Here is a 17,395-nt window from a genome sequence, read left to right as displayed (position 1 = left end):
TATAATTAATGATTTTCACTTGTGACTTCAAATAAATGAGATTCATTCAGCACAATGGACGTAGTCTGAGAACTTACTACACGCAATGAACACGATGGACAAAGGGGGAGACGCCTGTGAAGTGGCATGTTGTTTCACCACTGGACTTCGAAAGCTCTCTCCTATCCATCGAAAATTGAAGGGCTTGTTGTTAAAGCCCCTTGAAGCGTTCCCATGAAATCTCGGCTTTCGAATAAGGCGCTTTACATCACTGGCTACTTTGTTGAATGGATTAAAAGGGCTGATATCGACAACTGATAAAGGGATTGAATATTCGAAAAAGTAAGAATCCAGATGAGTAGAATCCCTTTACAGGAAATCCTCAGTAACTAACGACGTACAGGCTGATCGTGGAATAATGAATGAAAGAGGGACAAATTCGAATCTCTTTATTAAAAAGTGAGCAATGCGGAAGCAGAATGGATCTCCCCTACCATCCATTAAAATGTTTCAATTTATAATCGACACACTTTGTATATTAATAACGAATAAGGAAAGATGGTACTGAGAACTGCTACTCACTATTACAATGAGATTCAAAGTGGGCCTCACGCTAGACACGGTGAGGAGTGAATCCCATACAATGCATCCCCTTTTAGGGATACTGATCTTACAGTGAAATTAATGAATAACGACACTTGAGATACATGTTACAGCTCTTGATAAACTCAGAAATTCGCACTTAAAATTTTTTGTGAGGAGGGTAGTCCCGACCTGCCATGACATTGCTATTTAGTCTAGTTATAAACAATCCTTTATTACACAGTATTTCCATCACACAATTTCGCTCTAATACAGTAAGAAAATTAGTGAAACCGCTGATTAACGTGGTTTTGTTTTAACACGACTAAAAAATTGTGTAGAATAATGTAGTTTTGTTAGTTTTTGGAAAATAACTCCCTTTTTCTGTGTATCCACATACTAGTTCTAAATTTCGTATAACATGAATTCGCAAAACACGGAAATTTTTAGGAGCCTAACCACCGTTACACAAGAGTTACCTATAATTATCACCTTACTATATGGTTACCGTCAAACATGCCAAATGAACTTCTTAATAGATATGTATATCTCACCTCAAACGGAAAAAAATAAGATAACCTGTTCCCTCATTTACGATCACTCCTCCGTTCTACTCACTCTGCAGCCCAATACCTGGTGTTCTAGAGACAGACATCCATGTTAACACACCAGAAGCGTGAACTTCATCTCAAACAACCGGGCGCGAATTCCGTCAACGGACACCGTTCCGACATCTTACGTAACGAAAACTCGTATATTCATAAAACTTGTTCCGACCTTAAAAAAACATAAAAACAACAATACGTATACAAGGACAAGACGAAAAACGTGTACGCTCTAAAACTCTAAACATTGAAAAGGAGAACAACTGATCTATTTATAATAATTAGTAATAGAATAATTGATATAACCTATTCGAAAGTTTTTACTTTATACCGTAGGTTTGTAGTGGAGACAATTTTTAAGGTAAGTTCGTCACGTGTGAGTCGTACTCTCACCATGTATCGATTCCGACCAGCCGGGAAAACTAATCGCATCGACGCGCCGCCATTAATATATTCCTATCGCGGCGCGCGTTTTAAAAATCGAATTAAACGGGCGAACGCGCTCGGTCAAAGCGGTTGCATGGCCGCCGCGGATTTTCCCTCGCAAAAGGCCGGTTAATTACTTGTGCCACGGGACGAGGAGATGATGCATCGCCGTCGAAACACGGGATATACATAAATTTCGAGGGTGAAACGAATACTGGCGCGTGCTTGTTCGCCACGAGAACAGATTTCATTACGGCGCAAAATATTGCTGCAGAAGCCGTCCGATTCTAAATAATTTCAAAGCCGATAATGCACGGCTTGAGAGCGGAATATCAGCCGGCCTGTGATTTTATTAACCAATATCGATGCCCCCTATACACTGCGCGGAAATCGACGTATAACTCGTTGCTGGATTCCTGGTCTGTATGCAAATTCGTATCCTTGTGGCTCTTTCTTGTTTCTTTATTAATGCAGTAACTGACATGCCTGTTTACAACAATTAAGTGTAGAATTTTAACGTAAATTCTGTTTATTCTTACTATTTTCAATTTTTGGAATACATCTATGATACATTTTTATTAGGACATTTTTTTGGGTGATTTGGACAAACTAATACGACGACTTTTTGTGAACCATTCTGTTTGTTACTGCTATTTCATTATGTTGGAAATGCAAGAAAAAGTACATTAGACATTCGAGAAGTTCAAAGCAGACTTTGCACAAGTTTATTCGAAGAGTATATAGTAAAAAACAGGAATATCTTGACCTTTGAACTATTAATGAGATTAAATAATTGTTTGCCAGGTGTCTACTCACACCAGAAGAAATATTATTGTATCATAAAAACTGGAATTTTTCCGTTTTTTTGTTTTACCTCTCGTTTATTATGCAAAACTCTATGTAGATAATTAATTTAGTCATCTCTGCCAAAGAGTAACTTATACATATTTCTACCAGCGATTTAAAAGTGACAGGTGTGCGAAGATATACATGTTAATGAATTGAGAACATGTTATTGATTTGTTTTGAAATTGCAACTGGCATTATGACTGCTTCGGTAGTTCTACTATTAATTACCCTATTAATATACCACATAAAGTCCATAATATATTCATTGCCCAGATAAACAGTATTCAATAACAAATGAAGGATTAGAAAGTAATTACTTATGTTTTATTGAATGAACTTATGAAATGACAATGTATGTTTTGAATGAGTAAAATCAACCAGGTGTTTAATCAAACTATTTACTCAAATTTCAGGATTAAACTTTTAAGTACTCCTACTCGCTAAGCTTCTTAATAGAATGTCGAATGAAGTATATTTTAAGTCTTTAGAAAGGGTCTTTGTCCTTAAAAATGGCTACACAAATAAAGGCAGTGACAAATGCTGGTTTAACACCTATATTCCTCCCTGGTCCCAAGTAATCACCATCGCGCAGTCGCTTAAAACACTTCTTGCCAAAAACATTTTGTTTTAGCAATCTGTAGAGAAGATATTCGAGACTGGATGAGTGGGTTTAGTACGCCGGTATATGGATAACACAAAAGCCGAAAACGCGTATAATAGGGTTAACCGATTAAACGTGGTAAGGAGATTAAAGAGGATCGAGCGGGAAACACTTCGATTATCTTCTACTTACTTTGGCTAAAATACGGTTACTCGGGTTAATATTATAACTGTGGAGAATTTCAAAAGATGTTGTTGCGTGTAAAATAAATTCAGATCGTTCTAATATAGCGTATTTATAGGATATGATAGATTATGCTTGAGTACGGAGCAACTTTGTTAATCTTAAGACAGCAAAACATGATTAACGATTTTTCAATGTTCTCGAGATCTTTTAGTGCATTTGTCAGTTTCCCATATGAATGACACATTTTTTATCTGTAGTACACCATACTAAAATGTTGAAACGAATAAATTTGATTATAATCTTGAGGGTTAAGAAGTTTAAAAGAATACATTCCGTGGCAAATGTTGGCTCATACACAAGTCTCGATTTGTTAAAGAGAGATCTCTAACTCCAAGATCGTTTTAGATCGACGAAGTGTTAAACGAACGAACTTCGATTGAAAAATTCAATTACATTTGAACCTTCGCGAAATCATTGCGATCCGTTAAATCTAATCATCCGGTTAACGGTAACGCGAGAGCATTCGGTTAACCGTAACAGCATTATCCGTGGCTGCTCAGTGCTAACTGAACAATCGGTTGCTAACCGGTTAATCGTATACCGCTGCGGTTAGAATGGAACCGGTTAAATCAGGACCGTGTGTCTACACGCCTATCACAGATTACACAATAAGTACCAGGAAACATTTAGTTCGAGGCATGCCTTTTTGTGATGCTGCAAAACCACGATTCCCGAGAAACGCGCTACCGAAGATCATTAAACATTCTCCTATGACATATTTTCTATTGTAACATCTGAATAGCCTTCGCAAAATCTCGTTAAGTAAATGTAAATAACATTCATTTTCTGTCGTGCTTAATACTTGATCATGCATACTTCACACTTGTCAGGCTGAATCGACGAACGAGCAAAAGTTTGGATTCAGTCATTGTCAGTGGATTTACTCGCTAAACAAACAAACTTAAATAAACGTATAAGTTATGCAACTTATGACGTATACTAATAAAAAATCGACTAGTTCATTTTAATAATCTGGTAATGTAGTTCACATTCAAAATATCTTTCTGCCCTCTTTTCCACTAAAAATAACGGTGAGAGCTGCAAAATGGTATAAGTATCACTGGAACATAGGTTTCAGATTTCTTACTAATATTGAATTTAATGAAAAATAATGTAGTAACGTGAAGAAAGCAGTTCCACATATGAATGAATCAATCATCGTAGTCTCAAAGATTTCATAAGGTCTCAACGTACCGCGCGAACCGCATTCAAATGAGGCGCCACCGAACGAGATCTCGGAACTTTCCGATGCCCCGGGACACGTGAACTGGGTCTGCAGAGAAGCGCGCTCTCGCCTCTGGTTTTTACACGTCGCCCGAACAACGGAGACATTTGTTTTCGGTCGATCAAAACGGTCGTGGCATGCGTGAAAACACCTCGTACACCGTCGTATCCACATCCCGTGGGCCTTGGAACTGTATAGAAAGCCTGTTCCCATGCGACACACGTTTCCCGGACGCTCCACGAAATAGACGGGAACGGGTTCGAGAGGAAAATATGCAGCCATTCATCCGCCGGGAATGACAATGAACAGATAAACGACGTCCACGTGTTCCTACGCGCACGAGAAAGAGGTATAATCGGATTTGTTTACCTCTGAGGATGGTATATTCGCGACAACTCCTGACAACTCGCGCCGCCTCTCGTCGCCAGGGGCCAAACACACTTCGACAGGGTCCGTTAGTGATTCTTCTCTTGTTGAATTTGAACTGGGGCTATTGAAGATTGTACAACAATAAATGTTCACGAAGCGTCACTATCCGAGTGTGATGAACTCGTGAATCAACGTGTGATTCAGTGGTCCTACCTAACATCTAAGATAACACAACTTATAAGATAAAAACGATGACTTCTCCCAAGTCTAAAAGCAAGCAACAGGTATATATGTACAGGAAAATTCTCAGGTAAGGTCACTGAATAATTGCACAAAGTTTCATCCGAATCGAAAAGACTTTGCAGACTATTTTTTGTACATCAGTGATATTAGCAAGTTGCTTTGAATCGAGAATATTATGATTTCGTAATAGAGACGTTTACCCGCTGTGAACAGGTCTAATAATGTATGGAGGTCCAAAACAGGTTAGCCCGAGGCTGTTGACATTGAGAACATTGAGATAGGTTTCGAACAACGAAAGTTTCATTTCAAATGCACTCTACTCGCGTACTCCATACTTTGGAGAAACCTTCAATACAAATTTAATTCGATTGTATCTAGTACTTATCACGAATCGATTCCGAGCACAAACGTATAGGCACACATGTTTCTTTCCAGGAAAGAAGGTATTGAGAATATGCAGTTGGTTGATGACCTGACGTCACGCCGTCTAGGCCTTGGAAGCGTTATGTGGCCAAAGGTCTACCTGGAGTGGGGTGAAACGATCATTTCTTCTGGTAAGTAGTGTATATCAGACTGTTACATATGAAGATTGGAATAATATAATATTGTTTTATCAATGAAAATTATCGACAATGGCCATTGCTATTAACCTAACTACGTATATTACTGTTTACGAGGCTTTAATCGTTTTCACAAGAAAATTGACCGATCGTTGTTCAGAATGAACTGTAATTAGCACTGCATACATACAAAACCCTGTTAATTTTCTTATACACATACAGTGGCCTCTAACTATGTTGCCATGGTCGGGGCTATAGGGGAGCAAATTGGCAATGAGTTCAGAACCCATTCCATGTTAAGTTTTATCATCATAGCCTCGGCCTCAGTGCCTGCGCAAACGCTGGTTCGTGCTGGTGCGCCGGCGTACGGAACGTGTTGGGAGAGCGAATCTGTGTGGTCGAAAATACGTGTGAGGGGGAAGTGCCTCGCGTGGCAATATGTTTAGTGGCAATATAGTTAGAGTACACTGTACGTTCATATTCTCCGAATAAGACTTTGGAGTGATCTACATTCAAGTAGCTAACAAATCCAGTGTTCCATGTACCAGCAACCTGTCACATAGTTCGAAGAACAGAAAGCCTTCACGGCTAATTTCTCTAATCTCCCCATTAAGTTTGCCCATGTAATGGCAGCCACCAGAAAGCAATTACATTACACGACCCAGCGTGGTAACCAGTATCCCCGGATCCGGGGATCCGAAATGTGAACGGAAAAGTAGCGATGTTATAAAGTATATGGCGGGTTTAAGATAACAGTGCTCGGCTCGACCAACCGGTAGATTTCGGAGCCGGCGTGCAACCACCTTTGTACCCTGCTGTTATCAAACTGACGTAAGATTTGTGTCCGCTAAGATAAGGGCATTCCCGCTCGTAGGTAATGCCTCCTCTGTTTCGACAATCGAAAAACTGCTCGCTCATGATCGCGCGGAGCTCTTCGCGTGATTCACGACGGGACTATTTCTCGCGCAAAGGACGCTCGATCGCGTGGAAATCGCGTATTAGAGCGATTCGCCGCCTCCGCTCCGTCTCTCGCTCCGCGATACTGCTTATCGTCGTGGCGTACCACTCCAATCGAACTCGGTCACTTACACCGCTCGTTCGAGATTGCCTCGGAGTAGAGGTTTGTATGTAAACTACAGAATTCACGCATTTATAGAACGAGGTGTGACAATAAAGTTTCGGGAATAGTATTGTTTTCATCAAAGTGGCAGATAAACAGTTGCCGATCGTTTTAGTTGTTATGCAAGTTGGTCGCAAAAACGTGATTGAGTTCCGTATTACGTGACAAATAGAACATAATTTAGGAGGTGTGACAATAAAGTTTCGAGAATAATTCATTTAAAAATGCTAATTTGAAAATGAAACAGATACGAGGCCAACGCTCTCAAAGTAGTCCCATTGAGGTAAAATTTGTAATAAATTAACTCATATGTAGGTTTCGATGAAAAGTTCGTTGTGGATGAAGGTTCACCTACATAAATACTCAGGAATTGACATTGCCCTGGTAGTTTTTACATACAACATGGGATCAGTTTACTATGTGATCGTAAAAGTATTAAATTCTAGTGTATCTATCTATCAACACACAATTCACCACTCGACTATGGATGTTTATGCAAATTCAGATTTTTATAGAGTAATTTACGAGTACAAATGTTAAATAGGACATTACTTCTTCTCTCAATGACTTCATTGCGTGAGTTAAAAATAAATCGTAAGCTTCATTAACCCTCTCGCACTGTTCAAAAAATTATTACTCTATTATTCCATAGACTAGATGGAACGAAACTTCAAATTGAATTGAAAAGAACGGATTCATGAGTCGCTAAACAGTAACATGCGTTAACTACTGATATCAAATTAATACCTAAATGTTTGTACTCGAAAGTGCAATTAAAAACTCAACTTCGACATTGAATCAAATTGACTTTCAAAAATTAACCTCGTACTGAAAATTCCAGTTAATTACATTCTTTGCATTCGTGTACGCCATAAATGCATTAAATCCTCACTCGACTGATCACATGACTTATTAAAACAACTGTTTCCGTAACAGATAACCCACTCATTTTGATTGAAAATAATTTTAATAATGACTCAGACCGTTTCTATCGAAACGCTGCTCAATTACAGAAGACACGCCAAGCAATAACAGAGAGACACGCCGCAGCTTGAATCAGCCTTTATGCGGTGTGAATTTCATTTAACACGTACGCATGACAAACAATCGTACCACGGCCGAAGGCTTTGCGAATATTTACACGTTTTCAATTCCGAGGCAAATGGAACGCGCGAACGTTTTCACGGCAGTAAAAGTCGTTCGAATTTTCGTTGTCATCGCTGGAAATATCGCGAACGATTCGAACCCTGACACCGAAACCGTTTATCTCTTATTTTGCATTTCTTATTTACTCAGTCGCCAGTTTATTGCCGACAAAGTTGTTCCATGCACGAATGTCTGACGTTACCAGCTCTCGAGCTCCCCACTCCCGGAACATCTAACCCAGACCTAACCTAGAGGAAGCGACCTCTGTTACATTTAACATTATTTTACCATTCTGCTTATAATCCGCTGATAACAGTGTAAGAGAGTTGAAATACGAGTGTACAAGACCAGGCGGAGTGCATGTATACTCAGATGTCAGATTTCGTTTGTAATAGATTGCTTTATAGCATGAAGGCACCGATTGTATCGTTTTTCAACACTTTAAGGACCGGTTCCAAAATTTCTGTTTCGATGTAATTAGTCGAAGAATAATAAATTTCCATATATTTTGCACAATCTGATCAACACACGATTCACTACTATTCACCTTAGTTTCACAATCTCATTCTCTAAGTTTATACTCACAACAAAAACATCAGTAAAACAACACCTCAATCTAAACATATGTTATCAAATTTCGGTCCAACCACTTCCAGCACTGTATTAACACTGAACACATTGCGACGACGATCCTTCGCATCAGTGTATAACTACAAATTCCTCATTTTTATAAATTCACACCAGGCACTGATTGATCGCCAAGCGCGGGAGATTCAAAACAAAAGCGTTCGACGGTCATTCAGCCACGTACTTGACCCAACCATTTCTAGCACTGAATAAACACTGAATCCATTATGAAGACGATCCTAAGTATCAGGGTATAAATAGAAAGTACCGATATTTTTATAAATTCACTCCAGGAATTAATTGTTCGCCCAGCGCGGGAGATTCGAAACGGAAGCGTTCAAGACGCTCGGTTCCGTCGACACGGATGCAGAAAATCGATATTTCTGTCGTGGATGCCGGAGGTCGCATGCATGTAGACATCCTCGGGGTCGATCCACGACTCTACTCGTGACACCCGGTGTTACCTGGCCCGGCAGGTCAAACCCAACCAAACAAGACGATGCACGCACACAAGGAACAGTCGACGATCACACGACCAATACGGAATTCACTTTACCTGGCCCATGTATATATACATATACCCCCCGCGTGCCGACTCGACTGACTTCGTATTCGGCCAATACACCGGTCCCGTACACCGAAATTTAAATTCCATGGAAACGCCTAACACCGGCAGCTACGTAAACATCGCCAAGAAAACGCAACCGGTATTCGACACAGCGGGACACTGTTTGCTCTTGACTCCGATGCCGTTTCCGGGGCCACGGAGATTTCCTCGCACCCCCCTAAGGGAAGTTTTGCTCGAGCGGGATGCATCGTGTTTTCCGGGCAGCAGCGGCAAGAAAGCACTCAATAGAGGAAAATTTCTTGGAACCTCTTTCGAAGTCACCCACGCGACGTGTCTCCTTTTCGTTCCTTAGAGAACTTTAAGCCCCTTTCACGCTGGCTGCTTTGAAGTTTATATGGAATTCAAGGGGACATCTTTCTTATCCATTGAGGTGTTTTGAAGATATTGTGCCGCTTTTGTTTACTTGGTTTTCTTGTAAATTGTTGTTTTCTTTATTTGTTGTATGGGTTGGAAATAAAGGCGATTGTAGAACGAAGACGAGAGACCACGCGGTAGGTCATGGTGGAATAGTGTCTTGAGCTGTTTGGAATGTTCGTGGCGTTTCGCAAGTGATGTCTTTGTTATGTTCTTGGGAACGTGTAGATATTGTCTTGGAGGTATCTTCTATGCACGTGATTCGTCTGCGTTTTGTTTGCTTTTGTGGGAAGTAGCAGCGGAAATGTGTGTGTACAAGAATCTGCACTACTAGGATTGGATCATTTCACTGTGTACACCATATATTGTGTATCAAACATTGATTTATTATGGAATTGTTCATTCAAATTGCTGAAATATGTAACTTCTATGGAAAAGAATAAATTGACGAGTCATCAAGAAGATTTTTAAACAAAAGGAGACAAATTGTATGTAACACATGTAATGAAATAATATGGAATATTATTATTTCTCGACATTACACACGCGTCTGAGATTCAACTTCTACCAGAAAATAAGGATAAATACTTCCAATAACAGACGATGTGGAAATTGTTCAGTATTAATGAAGATTTTCATGAATCAACGTATTGGACACTAATAACGAAATGCATAGCAAGTGCGTTAAATTTCACTGAGCCTCAGTTGGCAACTCTTATTTTGTTCCTATATTTATGACTACTTGTCAGTACTAGCTTCATCGTGGCCTTATACATAACGTTATGCTAAACCTATGAATACATTAGATTCCGATAAACTCAGAGGGCGCGCAATACTTTGGAACATCGGTATGGATTGTAGATATTAATATGTTCTATAGTTCGCTTTAATATACATTCGATGCTGGTAGTTTTAATGTAAATAAACAATTATCTCGATATAGGCGACATATTCCGGAACACCCTAATAGTTTGATATTACAAATAGAAAATATGTCCCGGAAATGAGTCTCAAGCAACTGATTGCGTCTCGCTTGTATGTGAACCTCAGTTTGTTATCTACGCTGCATTCTCGCGTATGCGTCACTTGTATATGTGTCATTGTTACAGTATGAAACGATTCGATGCTTTTAATACTTTCCATGTGGGTCACTGGTAACCTGCACTTTGCGTCAAAAACGAGACTGCTATCAAGTACACGACTCTATACTTCATTTGAGCGTTGAAATAAGACAGGTAGAGAAGGTCAGCGAAGAACTTAGCTACTACTTCCTTCTAATTAAATTTTCGCACGAAACCTGAAGTTTCTAGCAACATGGCATTCAACTAAGAAATGAGCAAATTCATTATCCAGACACGTATTGCACAAAGTCATTCAAAATTTTGGAAAATCCACTGTTACTAACTCCACCAATTTTTGTAAGAAACTACAAGCCAGTCATTTTGACTGCTGTGGTAATTTTACTGTTGTTTTATTGTATTTTATATGTTAGTATATGCTATAGTTCGTAAAATTATACTATTTATTATCGGGATAAAAAATTTCAGAGAACGAACAGAAGATTTTTTAAGAACTAGTTGCCTATTTTTCATAGAATACACACGACAAATAGTACTATAAAATAAAATAATACATCATTTTGATCATTTTGAGGATGATGCTTATAGATACTCTATCTCTTCTTTATGGATTATTCAAATAAAGCTATACCCATTTCTGCGTAACTTTTTCGCAGCTGATGTATATGTATGTATTATACGGTAGTGCAAAAAATATGGATACTGCCAACCATAAATATCATTACAGTTATCGAATATAAAGCAGACTTTAAGAGGCGACTGAATTATGAGTTTCTGGAATAAATATGATCTAGAGACCATCAAACCCTCACTAGACCATCCTTATGCTAATATCAAATAAAACTAATAATGCAAAATATGTGAATTTTATACAATATCACATTTTCCTGATACACAGTAATTGCCACAAATACTTATGGAAAAAAATGTACCCTATAAAACAGTGTCGTCACACATTAGATCCCCTTACTCGATTCACTGGTAACAATTTTTTAACGAAACACATTTATGGTATTCGTTTTAAAGAGACGTTGAATTCTCCAGACGATTTTGTTACCAACAGACGACACGCAAACATCAACCCAACGATAAAAAAGTTAAAATGCTCCAAAAAAAAAATTCGTCTGAACCACGTACGACATGTTCTTGCACGCGAGAACGCGGCTTAATCTCGATGCCTTCAGAAACCTCGTCTCCGTACACAAGTCTTCCATACCCGAACACGTTCCTTTCCGCACACAGTATTCAATTTACGAGTTCGCTGTGTATCTCTCCGACCAGCCTATGCTTCCATTCCTCATCGCGTCTGGCGAGTGTCGTCGGAGCAGACGGCGCTCGTCGTCGGCCTCGTCTCTGGAAGCTACTCTTGGCGGAAACGATATATAGCGTGCTCGTAAAACAGACTTTCCGCGAGCGAATTCTATTGATGTTACAGGAACCCGTTGCTGTGCGCGTTGCTCCATTTTGACGCGTCAAAGAACGTGCCAGGTAACTAATGACTAAGACTGCGGAAATCCACGAAAATTCCCAATAATTTTAGACACAGATATGTAAAAAGTGAAATTGGATTTGATTTCCCCGCACTATGGGCTTTAGTACGTGTCAGTGATAATACATGAATAGTAGTAAAATTAGAATCTCTATTTCGTTGCATTTTGCAAGGTGAACAGATGCTGTAAATAGATAAATGACTGGATTGCGAATCTAAATTGGTTCACGTGTAAAATTAATGGTTCGGAAGATACTGTGAGATGCAAACTTTGGTAAAGATGCGTAATGTTCTGGTATAATCTTTAATCGGGTATATCTCGTCTTATCAACGGGGCTATTGCGCTGTCAATTTATAGTTCCGGAGCCAGTGAAATTTAACCTTTTTTTTTTTGAAATTCTTATGCTTCTATACTTTCTTCTACTATTTATTATTACTATAAGCGATTTCAGCAGGTATCGAATAACGTAAGGGAGTTTCATTTCTTGACAGCTTTAACCCTTTGTTAGACAACTTTAGCAGCCAGGTAACTTTTGCATCAGTTTTTCGTATTTAAACTATTAGCGAAATAAATTTCAGATGACATTTAATGTCGTGAATGCAATATATTTTTTTATCTGGTTAACACTATAACATCGCGAATTTTTTTCATTTTATACTAAGTTAACTAATGCATCGAAATATTTTCAGCAGTAATCAAATCCCATAAGAAAAAAGGTGACTGGCTCCAGGAATGTTATAGCTCAGACGGGATTTGTCGGAAACGATATGTTTGACACAATTTGCGTCATCTGGTACAAACCCAGTACTCAATTTAATGCCATACCGCGTCATCCATTGATAAGGAGTAACACATGACATAAATTTTTCTATAGTTTCCGTTTCTGTGAAACGTACTATCAAAATGGGAATTTGCAAGGACATCCACAGTCTACTAGTTTATTTAAGAGTTATTGTATCAATTTCAGACTACGTTTTATAACACGTTTTATGCGGGGGCTGTAACTCGCCCTTACGTCTCATAACTATATAAAGACATTTGTGTTATAGACACCCTTTTTTCAATACTTTTTTAAAATGATCGGTTTTGCTGTTCTAATTCCTACCTTTTTAAAGGGTAAGGAAGGTTTAGTTTTATCTACAAGGGAATAAAATTAAACATAAAAATACCAAATTCTACAGAAATCACACAGAAAGGCAAAGACTAAAAGAAGAAAAAGAAATACATAAGCGACTACAGTCAGCCTAAGTCCGTGCACCACCAAAGGAGACTACGCTTATTAATAGAAGCTTGCAATGTTAGCATTTCATACAATATTCAACTGACCACTGGTGTCAACTGGAAGCATAGAAACTATCGAACATAAACAGAGTCGAGACAATTCTCATGACCCATCAAATATAGAACTCTTCGCACCCCCACGATTCTATCAATTCTTTCGTCATCCTTTCTATAAGCCATACGTGCACTTTGGCTCTAGATCCATCTAACGAGCAGAGTTTTCCATTTTCCATCAGAACTGTGAAACATCGCCTAATTCTGTCAGCACCGTTCGGCCCTGTCGTTGCCGGATATGCTAAAGCGAATGGGGGATCGATAAGAGCCGGTATTACCCGGAGTGTCGACCTCGAATATATTCTGTTCTCTACCCGACGAAAAACCAGCTGGCTAGAGGTGTCTCGGTCCAACGATCGGGCTAATGTCCCTCGACAGAATCCGCGAAATCACGGACATCGATGCTCCGATCGTGGTTAATCGAAACAAAGAGGATCGATCGAATCGCACGCAAAATCGCGATCTATTTACCTTGGTCGATTTTCTGTAACGTTCGCCGAGCGTTTATCAGCGATGCCCCCTGCCCCGGCTCGCTGCCACTGGCTCTCTGTGTATCACCGTCTCTCTCTATCGGACGTCCGCGAAACGTGTTTGTAAACGATCCCAGCGACACCACGAAAATCGACTGACTCTCTCGGCTCTGTTGCGACGAGACGAGGTTCGACACGTTGCAGACAGAAGGCCGTTTTACACTGACCCCCTGCCACTGGAACTTCTACGTATAACCATCGTCTACGTCCCTGCCCACGGTTGCCATGTTGCGTGTGGCTCCGTTCCCCTGTGGTCGTGTGCCTCTACTCGCGCGTCTCTCTGCTGACTGTATACGTGGGTGTGGGTGTGGGTGTGGGTGTGTGTGTGTGTGTGTGTGTGTGTGTGTGTGTGTGTGTGTGTGTGTGTGTGTGTGTGTGTGTGTGTCCGCGCTCGCGTGAACGCGTGTTCTATAGTCTGCTCGATGGTACACGACTCGGCTGGTGATCGTTTTTTGTGCCTCCCCCCCCTCCCGCCCCTGGGAGAACCGACCGTGCGTGCACGCTCGTGAACGACTGTCCCCGGCACGACAAAGAACTCCGAAAACGCTTTGTGACAGCGATGGTCGCGAGGAGATCACGACGATCGCCACCACAGTCCTCCTGTGCTCCGGATCGGTTCATGGCTGATCCAGTTCACGCCTTGAAACTGTGTCCTTTGAAAGATCGTGATGGAGAATGACTGGATTGGTGAAACGAATTTTGACAATTTCCTTCCAATTGTCGACGGCTGATCCAGTCGATGCCTTGAATCTTTGTCAATTGATAAATCGTGATGGAGAGTGCTTGGATCGATGCAACGGATTTTGAAAGTCTTTTTGTAATGGCAATGGTCACTAGAAGATCGTGGATATCGATCGTTTTTGTAGTTTGAATCGATCGACGATTGATCCAGTTTGTGACTTGAATCTTTGTCGATTACAACATTGTGGGGGAGACAAAGCCTCTGGATTGAGGAAAGGAATTTGGAAGGAACCTCTTTTTGGATAGCGATGGTTGTAAGATTTTCCTAGATCATTGCAGTCTCCGTGCTACATATCGATTAACGACCGAAAGAATCGACACTTTGAGTCTTTGTCAACTGGAAACTGTTAAACACAACTCGTCTGTATTGATGAAGAGAATTCTGACACTATTCATTTTCATGACTGCGATGGTCGCCAGATTTTGTCGTTTGGTAGTCTCCGTACTCCGAAATATTTCACAACGGCACCGGTTGATACACTAATTGTCTGTTAATATGAAATTGTTGAGAAATGGTCAGTAGAGACCAAATCTTTAAATTCGATAACAAAGACTTTAAAGAAACCTGTATTGCTGCGACGATCACAAAAGTATTTCAGTAATCAGCACGATCTAGGCGCTCTAGTTCGGTCCACGATCTACCAAAAAGATAGTTTGAATCTACGGTTAGTATAAAATATCACCCACGAGTCATTGCTTCTAAAGGATTTTGAAAGCTAGGAACTAGAGCATATACTGTCGATTTGAACAACCGATTTCAATCGAGATCCCCAAACGCGTCACATTCGAAACCTCGATATTCGGCAAGTATCGCCGATTTTCAGTCTCTTATGCAATCAACCGATAGCCCTCGAGAACATCTTGTCGAAGAAATATTCATCAGTCAGAGAATGCACGTATAACGAATCGATGACAATGAAAAATCACGAGGTACACTCGATCGTGCCCGATGTTCTCTGTAATCCGTTCCAACGAATGTTTCGTTGTGAAACCGGGATCGATGGTAGCCACGAAACGCAGTCCACTGGGTGCAAAAATTTCCACGCGATTGCGTAATTTCCTTGCCAAATTATTGCCCAATAAACAACGGCGTTAACGACGAAAAGGAATTCCTCCGTATTCTTAATTCTCCTCCGTAAATTAATGAACGAGATCCAAACGAACGATCCGTTTCGATAAAATTCTGCAGCGAGTTGACATCGTTCGATTGATTCTTCGAGGCTTGTTAACACTGTGGTTCCAGGATAAATTCTCATTTTGTCGAAAATTCAAGCGTAACGTGAAAAACACAGTGAATCCAATTCGGCTGTTTACGGTCTGCATTCGCAGCCAATTAGATAACACCGTTTGACGTCATCGGATTGCATTCTGTCCGAAAAATGAAAAATGGTTGGCTTCGCGATTAGAAAGATTTATGTAGATAGAATCGTCCGCGAAAGGACGCTGTCTCGTCGCAATTTTTGTTAAACACACGTAATCGTTCTTAGGATGATTAGGCATACCGACGTAATCGAATTTGTTTTTTGTTTGCAAAAAAATTCGCGGATGAATTGTAAACGATGCGAAATAGAAAAAGACGAGACACTTTTTAGGCAGATTTACTTATCTTCGGACCGATTAGACCGTCGTTGACCTTTGGCTCTGCGTCTCGGAAATCATCATCGTGGATTTCTGTTTTTTTTTTGTTTTGGTACTCTTTACATTTCGTACTACTTTACAAGAAGATTTCTACGTACAAGGACTGGCATAATTTTTCTGAACCACTTAACGCTAATGAAAGAAGACAAATAACTCGATATTTATACCCTTCACCTTTCAATAGTTTTTTACTTTCTTATTTATTAACTGATTATTATTTCATGTATGTGTATCGTAATACCTTTATTAGTGTAAAGTAATATATTACAATCACGTTTCTTGCTTGTAGACTATTCGCCAGATTAATTCCAATCGTGTTTAACCCTCGTGTACTGTTCGGGTCAATTTGACACGAACTCAAACTTTAACTTTTAATTTGTATGTCTTTATCAGAGAAACATGTAAATTAATTTGACACCAGCAGTTTACATAATAACGATCAAGTGACACGTAAATATATTTCCTTAGTTCAATTTTAATTGTTATACCAAGTAAAATTCAAGGAATAGTATTGCAATCATTTATTGAACAAAACACGAAGACTAATTATGCCTGCGTACGTGTTTAAGCTGGAAAAATCATCCGATTAACAGATTCATCTTACTACATTTTGCTAAAGTAGATACTCTCTAAGAGCCCTGCGGTTCTTTCTCCACTTAAGGTCATTATACTTTTACTCCTCAAAACTTTTTTAGTGCCCTACGTGGCTACGGAATGTCCCAAAAGTCGATTATTGAGTTAAAAAATTCATCATTACAGTAAGTGAAAGGTATACAGGGTGAGTCATTTAAATAGATCCCCCGAAATATCTTGGAAACTATTGATGATACGAAAAAATGTTTTATGAAAGTGAAATTTGCTTTCGAACAAAAACCATATATTTTTTAGTGCAGTCGTATATTTGTTTAAGCTAATTTAATAGAATTCTAGATTTTCCTACCATACTTGCTAAAAAAAAATGTACCAGCTTAAAGTTTCTATATTAGTGCGTATCACTCATATCTGTTATAAATGCATAAAAC

At 39.6% G+C, this 17,395-nt stretch overlaps 1 protein-coding gene across 1 annotated transcript in view; it reads right to left on the bottom strand.

The window, feature by feature from the left end:
* Positions 1 to 14,146, bottom strand: part of LOC107188703 (multidrug resistance protein homolog 49) — a 116,609-nt gene extending 102,463 nt beyond the window's left edge. The window contains exon 1 of the mRNA XM_015577048.1: positions 13,936 to 14,146. The gene's annotated coding sequence lies outside the window, so the exon portion shown is untranslated. The remainder of the gene's footprint in view (positions 1 to 13,935) is intronic.
* Between the last annotated feature and the right edge of the window lie 3,249 nt (positions 14,147 to 17,395).

This window comes from Dufourea novaeangliae, unplaced genomic scaffold (genome assembly GCF_001272555.1).
Source record: "Dufourea novaeangliae isolate 0120121106 unplaced genomic scaffold, ASM127255v1 scaffold16, whole genome shotgun sequence".
NCBI lineage: Eukaryota > Metazoa > Arthropoda > Insecta > Hymenoptera > Halictidae > Dufourea > Dufourea novaeangliae.
The sequence above is the reverse complement of the archived record's forward strand: the minus strand, read 5'-3'. Positions and strand labels throughout refer to the sequence as shown.